Below are 10,995 nucleotides of genomic sequence, written 5' to 3' on the forward strand. Positions count from 1 at the left end.
ACAAACAAAAAAGATTGCATGTGGAACTTTCCTGCGGCGCTCCCTCCTCTCCATCTTTGTGAGCTTCTCTTTCTTGTCTGAACATTTGCTTTTAGACAGGTATGGGATTTTGATTTTTGAATAACAACTGATAACAGGTCATGTTGTTTTTCCTTTTGTTTAGTGGGAAGTTTGAACGAGCGGTAGTAAAAGTATGTCTTGGAAATATATATATATATATACACCTATAAAAATAGAGTGATTTATGGTGCTTTCACAGTCTAGTCTGCAAGAGAATGCACGTCGTAATAAAAAGGGAATCGTTGTAAATCTTTCTAACTTTGTTAACATCATTATAAATTCATTTCCTGTTCACAAAAAGTGTGATCTTAAATTTAGCCCCAAACAAAGACTTTACCATGGTTCAGAAAATCTACCATGTTTTTTTTTTTCTTATTCTACATTCCTGGCCTTGTTGTGTACGATTTATTGGCACACTTGCTGTAAATAAAAAAAAGTTGCTGCCTTAAATTTTTAAGTACTATCAACTTGGATGTTTAAGTCACTTGCATATTAAACTGACTAAAAATAAACTTGTAGGATAACTTGTAAAAAAAAGTGTAATATTTCTTATAGCAAAGTTATAGCAATGCAAAAACACATGTTGTCAAAACTTACCGATCATATACTTTTTTTTTTTTTTTACAGTGTACAAAATGTTATTTAAAATTGCAAGTTTCAAAGGCAAACAATTTTATCAAAATGTAAAAATTTGATAAAATGGAAACTTTCTGCCAGGAAGATTAAATTGCTACATCACTTATTACCTTCTCATCAATCCAATCATATCTAATAATTCCGGTATAAAAGACCAGTACTTACACATGTTTGAGTTTGCAGATGCTGACGCTTTCATTCACCTCCATCCTCCTCACCACCACCAAGATGGTTTCTTCTTCCCCTCCATCCTCCCCACAACCACCATCATCCTATACCTCCTAGACCTAGGGTGTCGGCTGCGCCCCTGCCTTCGTCTTCAAGCAGGAAATGCAGAGTCCGGACCTTCGGATTGCAGCTATGGACAGGGCCTACGCCAAAGTCCTTTATTGCTTGCAGGACTATCAATAAATGTATTCATTGTTACAGTATTTATTCTCCCGAGTCTTCCTCGTAGAAATGCCTTTCCTTCTTAGCCTAGAAATCTAGACGCACCCTAGCGGCAGCAAAAATTATTTTGCAGCAAACTGTGGTCTAGCAACGCTCCGTTGCCTTTCGAAGTGGAAAAACCAAACTCTGGTCAGGCCAATCACATCGTGTATAGAGTTGGTGGGCGGGCTTAACACAATGACGGCAGAGTTGTGACGGTTCTGCGCTGTGACTTTCCATAGGTGATTTCCCTGCTACTTAAAAACAAACAAGATCAACATGACATCATGACTTTTGCGTAAACATACACGCCACTTTCGAGTCAAGTGGCGTGTTATCTCTACGCATTTTGAGCTATCCGCGTGTATGCGCGTGTTTGCGTGTATGTCTACGCCATTAACGTCCGCTTCATTCCGCGTGTCTGTACACGACGTCCAACATGACATCATGAATTTTGCGTAAACATACACGCCACTTTCGAGTCAAGTGGCGTGTTATCTCTACGCATTTTGAGCTATCCGCGTGTATGCGCGTGTTTGCCTTTATGTCTACGCCATTAACGTCCGCTTCATTCCGCGTGTCTGTACACGACGTCCAACATGACATCATGAATTTTGCGTAAACATACACGCCACTTTCGAGTCAAGTGGCGTGTTATCTCTACGCATTTTGAGCTATCCGCGTGTATGCGCGTGTTTGCCTTTATGTCTACGCCATTAACGTCCGCTTCATTCCGCGTGTCTGTACACGACGTCAAATCTCCAGTCATAAATGCCATTAACCCCAGTGACGGTTAAGTTTAGGGATGGGGTTGAGGTAAGTCATATCTTTTTTTTTTTCCTAGGATGGTAAGGGAAGAGTCATAAATGCCATTAACCCCAGTGACGGTTAGGTTTAGGGACGGGGTTGAGGTAAGTCATATATTTATATAACGTTAAGTCAACGGCGTTCATAAACACGCTGAAAAGCAATTATGCGTCTTGATAGCACGCCAAAAATGGAAATACAAATTGGCGTGTCATACACACGCTACTTCATGAGATCAGTCTGACAAGATGCTGCTGGCGAACAGCGGTCTTTCGATTCGGCTTTGGCCGCGACTCTGGATGACTTGGAGTTAAGAGAACGTCACTTCTTAAAAAAGGAAGATGTGTCCGGAGTTTTGACAACCGGATACGGCAAACGTTTAATATATCAACTTGCTCCGGTGGAGGGAAAACGCATTGGACTCACTCATCCACAGCCGTCCGTTGCTCTGGTTGGTTGTGGCGCTATCCTATTGCGTGCGGAGGGATACTGAAAGACAATCTTTTATCCCGCCCCTCGGATTGAGGTATGCCAATTGTGAGTTCCCAGACCTAACATCTTGATATGTCTGGCTTGCCAGGCTATTTCCTTCTAAGCTCACATCACAAATTCCAGATAGATTAAATATCCTGCCTCCATTTGTTCTCACTGAATATGATTTTTACTCATAAATAGGCTGTCATACAACAAAAGTAAAATGGGTTGTGAACTTCGTTTCAACATCAAACTATTTAAACCAGCCTGGTCTGTTGGCTAGTTTAAGAGAAGGCTGTAAGACCAGTTTAAACTAGCTAAGACCTGCTTTTATTTTTCTTCAGCTTGTTGAAGGAGATCCGTAATAATTTATTATGAATTTAGTTCTTATTTTAGTATGAACTATAGTTTATAATGGTAAACGTTAAAAGCCTTAATCTGTTGTGTCATATAGTCTACACTACTTTATGCCGCAGTAATGTTCATTTGAATAAGTATGCCATCTAATAGCATAAGTTATTCATCCGCATTTGCCTTTTCATTCATTGATATTCATTACAGGACAAAAGGCAAGCATGAAGTAAATACATGTGATCAGTCAGCGCTTTACTCATTCACTTCTCATGGGATCATAACCTGCGCACACAGGCCCAGAGCCTTGAGGCTGTTCTATTAGAAGAGACACGCCATCACGTCTCCAACTGCGAGTCTGATAAATATCCCCGCTGACTTCTGAAGACATCATCTCTCTTTTTTTAATGATAATCAAGCAAATGCACTTCCCTGCTCAGGATGAACAGCCAGGGTCTATCTAAGCGAGCACCGACTGAACAAACTCCCCGGCGACACGTTGTCAGGAACGCACGCTTTCCTTAAGTTGCCACGAAAATCTTTCTTTGAATCCGTGTTTGTTTGGCTTTGAATTTGCTCCGGCGTTTATCACAGAGATAGCGGAGGAGCGGGGAGGGGAGACGACGGAGTCTTAAAACCGCAACGTCGAAGCCGTGATCCCCAACAGTCTGTTGCTGAAGAAAGACGTTGAGGCCCGTCGGAGAGGAATTAGGAGAATGTATAAACGAGTTGTTTGTTGCCTGTGTTTTGGAGCGCTCCGCTCCGCTTTCGTCGCAAGGCTTTGAAGGTGGAGAACATCTTTTTGAAGAGTGAAATCGAGTGTGTTTGTTTTACATTCGGTTGAGGTGTCTGTGTCGCGTGGGCCTCAGATCCCTCCTGGTGCGTGTGTGAACCTGTAAGGAAATGTGCACAATCACACATTATTCCATGTAAAAAACACACAAACAACATCTATACTACTTTCTCGTAGACTTTCTAACTCTAACGAAACATCACATTAAATATTCAAAAACCTTAAAGGGATAGTTCACTCAAAAAAATGGGAAATATTTATACATTTTGCGAGTCTTTTCTTCTCTATTGCGACGTATGTGTCAGTGTTCACGGTAAAGCATTACAAGTAACGCAAGTTTTGTAATCAGTTTCACTTTAAGTAATAATAAAGTAAAACTACTTTCAAATTTAAAACAAATCTGAATTACTTTTTTCTATTGTCCCACACACCTCTCCTGTCCCCATGATGTTGAGAGAAATCGGGGGTAAATGTGTGCTGCTAAACATTATGCTCATTCTAGACTAAATGTTAGCAGGCATACTCATCTCACTTGCACAAAAACAGATTCAGTATTCCTCAAAATACATAAAACCAGTTAGATAAAAAAACTCATGCATGATAATTATTATATAAATGTGTTTAATAACACAAATTTACTTGTGCATTCAATCTCACTTTATTAAGCAAAGTCTTTGCTGCTGACCTTCCATGATCCAATCCAGCCGTACTAATAAACAAAAATGACTTTAGTTAAACATCACATTTGTTTTTGTTTTTTAATTGCTAAATTAAAAGTTTCTTTCTTATGGCCGCATTGCTAAAAAGTTTGTTTGTGTTTGCATTTCCTTTGGCAAAGGTTACATTTGGCAAAAATAGAACATTTCTTTTGTTTTGGCATTAAAAAAACAAACAAGCAAGCTGAGCCCGGAAGAGAAAAAGTAACGCAAAAGTATATAACAACACATTGAGCCCTATCTTGCACCCGGCGTAAATGACTATACCCACTAAACACTGGACGTCGGATAGACGTGCAGATCATGTCTATATTGGGTCCGTTGGTCCATGACCAATTCTGGACATCTATTCGACGTCCAAACTAGGTCCACTATTTGGACGTCCAACCATGGCCCAATTTGGAGGTCATGTTGACGTTCAACATTTGACCGTTGAACTGGGTCATTTTTTTGGACTTCGTTTGGACGTCTATTACAGGTGCAGGAAATTTACATGATTAATTGTAGCTCAAACAGTAGAGCGTTGGCACTTGTGAAACAGCCACCTAATGCAATGCTTAGATCATGGGTTTGATTCCCAGGGAAAGCAGGAATGTAAAAGTGCAATGTAAGTCACTGTGGATAAAAGCATGTGTCAAATGCATAAATATAAATACATGGTACAGATAACATCCTTTAAAAATGTTCTCTACCTTTTTGAAACATGGGACTACAGTTATAGAAGTTATAGAAGATACTAAATTTGATGTTGAAAAGACGTCCACAAACGACCACATTTGGTCCCACCGACGTCAATATTAGACGTGCAAAAGACGTCGCCTGGCGTTACAAAACAACCCCTTCAGTGGACTGAAATTGGACATCCAAAAATTACATAGAAAAAACGTCACTCTAACGTCACATTGCGCAGTGGGAAATTAGTGGCGCGTTGCGCGTACATTCAGATGCTATTTTAAGCGCGCATGCTTGGCCATAATACCGAGTGTGAACAACGTGCAAACACTGTAGATGATTCTCTCATCTACACAGATGCATTTTACTTTTTGCAAATGATACATTATTATAAGGAAAAATATATAAACATGAGGGAGATCATTGTTGTGTCCATGGCGATGGGAAAAATAGGCATAAAGCGTACACATATTTACCTAAATTATTATATGCATGTTTAACCAAAGTTAAACTGGGTGGGTTTGTCCCATCCCCACTGTGCCTTTTCTTTCTTTTACGACCCTGACGAGAACATCGATCTCCTCAGCAGTGAACTGATGCTGAAGCGCGCCTGGTAAATGCGCCGTTAAAATAGAATTGCGCCATGGAACAAGCACACCTTGTTCATCATGCTCTTAACCGGAAAGTGATATGACGTTCTTATTGGTTTGTTATCATTATGCCCAAACCACACCTATGAATAATGAAGCTACTTCAGACCAACCCCTTTTAAACTTGCGCCCGGCGCAAGAGTCAATTTATCCCACCGGTAAAATAGCAACAGCGCCGAAGACCCGCCCACAAAGTTACTTGCACTTTCCGCTTGCTACTTTATCTAAGTATCACAATTAGTAACCTTTTTTTTTTTTTTTAGAGGTAATACAATATTGCAATGCATTACTTCTAAAAGTAACTTTCCCTAACACTACATATTCCCAAGCCATTTTATAGTTGAGTAAATATCTTGGTAAATGATGACAGTATTTTCATTTTAGGGTGAAATAAATTATCCTGGTCCCACCAGACTCTCGTCCATTTCATTTGTACAGACAGTCTGGCCTCGCTCCATTGACAAGCGTTGACTTCCTTGTAGGTTGAAGTTTAAAACTATTGGATCTGCCCAGAGTAACTCTGGATCTGCCATAACCAATCGCTGACGTTTGGTTGTGAGTCTTGTGACGTCTGACGACTCAAACCCCTCTATGCTCAAACCACTCAAACTAGCGCACAACATCAACATCATCATTCTCAGCCACTCTGTACTCTGATTGGACCGGTAAAAGATTGACTGGAGAAAACCAAAGAATCATATAGACCACAATCCCAGACGTACTGAAGGAAAATGGAAATTGAGCGGAAGTACTAAGGAGGGCGGAGCCAGGCTAGAAATAAATATCTTAATATCAAATACAACCAACCATACATCAGCCATTGTGAGACACACATGCACAAACCTACTCTGTCTGAGTGGTAAAGATCATTTTTGCTGAGGTCGCAGATGCAAATACGGAAACTGTCAAGTGCCTAAAAACTCACATGTACATCGACATCATCTCTCAATCTTAATTATCCCTCTTTTTCACACCCGCTCATTTTATGCACAGTGCTTCTCATCATTATATTGTGTCAGCGAGAGAAAATGAATGCTTCATTTAAACACTTGACCATATGTCTTTAGTTTTCCACTTTAAATGGATAGTATACAGTATATACCCACAAAAATGAGCTTACTAATCTCATGTCTTTATACTTCAAGAATCTAGATACAACCAACTTTCTACTTTACAAAATGAGAGCTTACTTGTTTAGTCCAACACAAGGGTGTGCAAATCATGTCAGGATGTACATTTTTGGATGAACTATTCCTTCAAATCTGGGCCCCAGAGATGGACATCTTAAACATAAGCTGTATCTTTGCTTCCCCTGGCCACACCTGACTTCTTGCTTCCTGTGGAGTGAAATCAAGACAGGAAGTCAGATGGGAATGTCCTGCTCTGATCTCTCAACACTCAGCTGGCATTTTTCCAAAATTCGAAACGATCCTTTCCTCCTCTTTAGACTCTTTAGATTTTTTTAACACACTGAGGAACGATAGTGATGGAGCTGAAGCCATCTTGCTTTTATTTATCCAGATCTTGCAAAGATCGTATTCTGAACTAATGATGGAAAGGAGACAGGGAGAAGGAGATGATTTTAAGAGCTGGGACGAGAGCCAAATAGCTACATCAAGCTGTTTAACAGCCATTCAAACTTAGAGTCTTAGAAACTCTATCATGAACATTAATCAGCAGACTGAAGGAGAAACGGACGTCCAATGCGTGCCGAAGAGGGGCACGCTATATATTTGTCATATATATACTCTGCCCCTTTCAACTTGTGGCCATTGAAACAGCCATCTCTAGGCTTTTCTGTTAATCCTCTTCACGCTGCCCGTATGCCCGCTGCCCCTCGCCTAACCCCCTGTTCACATCACTTTGATGGTTCTCCAACTCAGTCTCACATCCACAGAGTTCTACAGCCTGGATCTGACTCATCATCCCTCTGTACAATCTGTCTGCTCCTGCCATTCCTCCACCCCTCTTCCGGCCTACACTTTTTTTTTTTATACGGCTTTTATCTGCTTTCTTTCTTTCAGCCACATTATTTCCCCATTTAGTGTGGCTGCATGCTGGCCATCATCAGGGACAGTGTGTGTGTGTCTTGTGTATGTGTGCGTGTGATGTGTATGTATGTGTGTGTTGGCCAGGCAGCTGCAAAAGGCGTCAGCTCAGGGAGCTGACAAGATGTGACAGCTCTGGATATCTCTCACTGGCACTGACAGTTGACAGATGGATACCACTCACAGACTGTAAGGAATAAAAGAGAGAGAGAGAGAGAGAGAGAGAGAGAGATAGAGAGAAGCCCTGAGGTTGGATCTCTAGCATTACTCTCTGTTCATAGGGCCAATGTTTGATTGAGTGCTGCAGAGAATAATAAACCTTCTCTAGCTAATACTGTGCCCGAGCTTCTTTCTCATTCTCTCTCTCTTTTATATTGCTATAGAATGACACATACTAGTACAGAATTTAATAAACATTGCATTGTACATCAAAGTAAAATAAAAAATAAAATGAGGGAACGTACTGCCTGATTGCAGTTGCTCATTCAATTTATTATTTAAAAGTCTTGACAAAAAGGGGAAACAACTCCACAAGGAAAATGTGGAATTTTAGGGGTTAAAGGATTTGTTCACCCAAAAATTACAACTCTTCTTTATTATTTATGCTCATTTTGTCCTTAACCTGCTTACCATTATTATTCTGTGCAAGGACACACTAAAAATCTTTTGAAGAATTTTGACTTTAATGTAAGTTTAATTCAAAATGAACTATCAGACACTAACACACACCCACACACACACACACATATATATATATATATATATACATAGACAGAAATAGGTTTAGAGGAGCGGTGATTTGTATCGAATCGTGACATGATTGTATCGTTACATTACACCACTAATATATATATATATATATATATATATATATATATATATATATATATACTATACCATCATGTCACGACACTGTATCACGACGATACAATATTATTGCTATACTCCAAGGCATGTGGTAAAAGGTTAAAAAAAAGACTGTCGATTAAAATAATAATAAATTTGGTATTACATTGTGGGTGTAAATTAATAGGCTTGGACTTGGTGCTGGTAACCCAATGCACAGGACATTAGAGACACTAGAATAAAAATATCCATGATTCTGAAGCTGAAAATAGAATTATTTTAGACGGATATGCTTGGACTCTGTCAATGCCATAATGTAGGCCACTTTTTACTGGTAACATGACATTTTGGCATTATCAGGAGCCATAAATATTCCCCTATTGCATTATTATACATTATATCAACAATATGAAGTTCTGAGACTAAAACTCTGTAAACTTGGATTTTTATTTTTATATTGGGTGAACTATTCACGATACATATTGTTGTGTAAAGTATTGTGATATATTGTGACACGATAGAATTGTCACACCCTAATCCAGCCTTTGGCTTCGCTCTAGATAATGGGACATGCATTGATAATGAAAGAACACTATAAAAAATCGGTTCAACATAGTTTGAAACGTAAAAAAAGTCAAGATAGCCTACTTTTTAAAATGTAAGCTGTAAAAATGTAAAGTAGCCTAGGCTAGAGCCAGAGATACTGTCAAACTCAAGCAACTTTGTTTGAGAAATGAAGTTCACCTGAGTAGGTTCCTGACTATTTCTGCTCATCACAGCTTCTGATCGTTGTTGTTGTGATATTTCCAACTGACTGGCTCCTTTCGGTTTTTTTTTTTTTGTCTGGACTTGACGTGCTCGCGCATAGCTCCGCGCGCTAAAACAAACGTCATAGCACACGTGACCTGACGCGAAGTGTAGCTAAACAATCCCATTTGAACGAACGTTAAAGATCGACTGAGCTGGTGAGACTAAGTTACTTGAAACAGACAACAAATTATATTAAAGTAGATTTGACCTACGCTGTGACATTTGTTACTGTGACAATTTACTGCAGTTTCAGCCTTTATTGTCTCAGCATTTCCATCTATAGTTTCGGAGAAAAGTGCAATGTGTAACATGTCAAGTAAAAACGTTTATTGAATAAATTGACACAGTGCTGGCTATCAAAGTATACAGTAAAATATAAGGTCGGGCTAATACTCACAGACGTGTCTTAAAACATAAAGACAAATACTTGCTGCAAATGTGAATTTTAAAACCATTGAGCTTTTGCTAACAAGTTTCTACATAAAGACTACAACAACCAGCACAACGATGCAGGTTTACATGAGTGACAAATCAGAAAACCAATCTTTGCAGTCTACATGGAAAATCCTAAAACCGAGAAGCCTCTTCACTCGGATATACATCACAAATAGAGAAGAAAAGACTATTGCAGCTTCCTTTTATGCTGACATAAACCAATTTTACCAATAAAAACATGAGTTTATAAAAGAAATGGCCTCTTCGCTCTCTTTAGTTTTCCATGCCTTTTGTTTGTTTTGTTTTTTTGTTTTTTTCTAATGGCCTGTGTGACTGACAGTTTTAAAATACACTCATATCTGTGATCTTATGCTGGGGAAAGGCAAGATTCTGATTGGTTAATGTCCTTAAAACAACATATTTCATTGGCACACAACAGATGTCCGTATGGCAACATGATTGTATTCTCACATATGACATGAGTGACAAATTTTGGCTATGTGTGTGGTAGGTTTGGCTCATCTGCTTGCTCACAGACTCTTACAAAAATCTCCCTCTCTCACACACACACACACACACACACACACACACACACACACACACACACACACACACACACACACACACACACACACACACACACACTCCCCTTCTGATTTAAATGAGGCACTGTTTCAATGTTAGCTCGAAGCCATTGAGCCAAAGACATATTGCCATCAAACGCTGCCATCACTGGCCTGTCACCCCCTGTCTGTCAACTGTTACTTAGCAACAGCAGAACAGGAGAGAGAGGCTAATTTAAGCCATCCTGAATCCATCTGCTTCTGATTGTAGCTGCAAAAAAAAAAAAAAAAACATTACTTCCACCCCAGTCAGTGGTCATGGTCATCGTAGAGATGTGCTGAGGAGCGTTAACATGCCCATGAACAGAGATGAGTTTTTGAAAGGCTGTGCTAAAGGTTTAAACAATTTAACACAGAGTTAAACGAGAAGGATCAGATAACGAGAATAAATGCACAGTAGAGAGGGGATGTTAAGCGAGATGAAAGGAGAAAACAAAAAGGAAGGGATGATCATTAGAGAAAATTGATTTTGGAAATTTGTCCAGTGAGAGAGATCTATCGGTCTTATTACTATGCAAAGAGAGGAACAGGAAAATAATTGCGCATGCATTTGCAAAAAAAGGAGATAACAGCGAAAAAAAATAAATAAAAGGGGAATTTCTGTTTTACCAAAGAGCTCCATTTTCTTTCCTCCAGCAGGCTCGC

At 39.4% G+C, this 10,995-nt stretch overlaps 1 long non-coding RNA gene across 2 annotated transcripts in view; it reads right to left on the reverse strand.

Moving 5' to 3' along the window:
* LOC148970907 (uncharacterized) overlaps positions 1–9,360 on the reverse strand; it is a 10,038-nt gene extending 678 nt beyond the window's left edge. Inside the window, exons 1-3 of one of the 2 annotated variants that reach the window (XR_016147395.1) lie at positions 9,227–9,360; positions 6,779–6,925; positions 862–3,650 (exon numbers count right to left, since the gene is read on the reverse strand). This is a non-coding gene — a long non-coding RNA (uncharacterized LOC148970907). The remainder of the gene's footprint in view (positions 1–861; positions 3,651–6,778; positions 6,926–9,226) is intronic. The other variant, XR_016147394.1, reaches the window with a different exon arrangement.
* Between the last annotated feature and the right edge of the window lie 1,635 nt (positions 9,361–10,995).

Source organism: Pimephales promelas, chromosome 18 (assembly GCF_988280905.1).
Source record: "Pimephales promelas chromosome 18, fPimPro1.hap1.1, whole genome shotgun sequence".
Classification (NCBI taxonomy): Eukaryota; Metazoa; Chordata; class Actinopteri; order Cypriniformes; family Leuciscidae; genus Pimephales; species Pimephales promelas.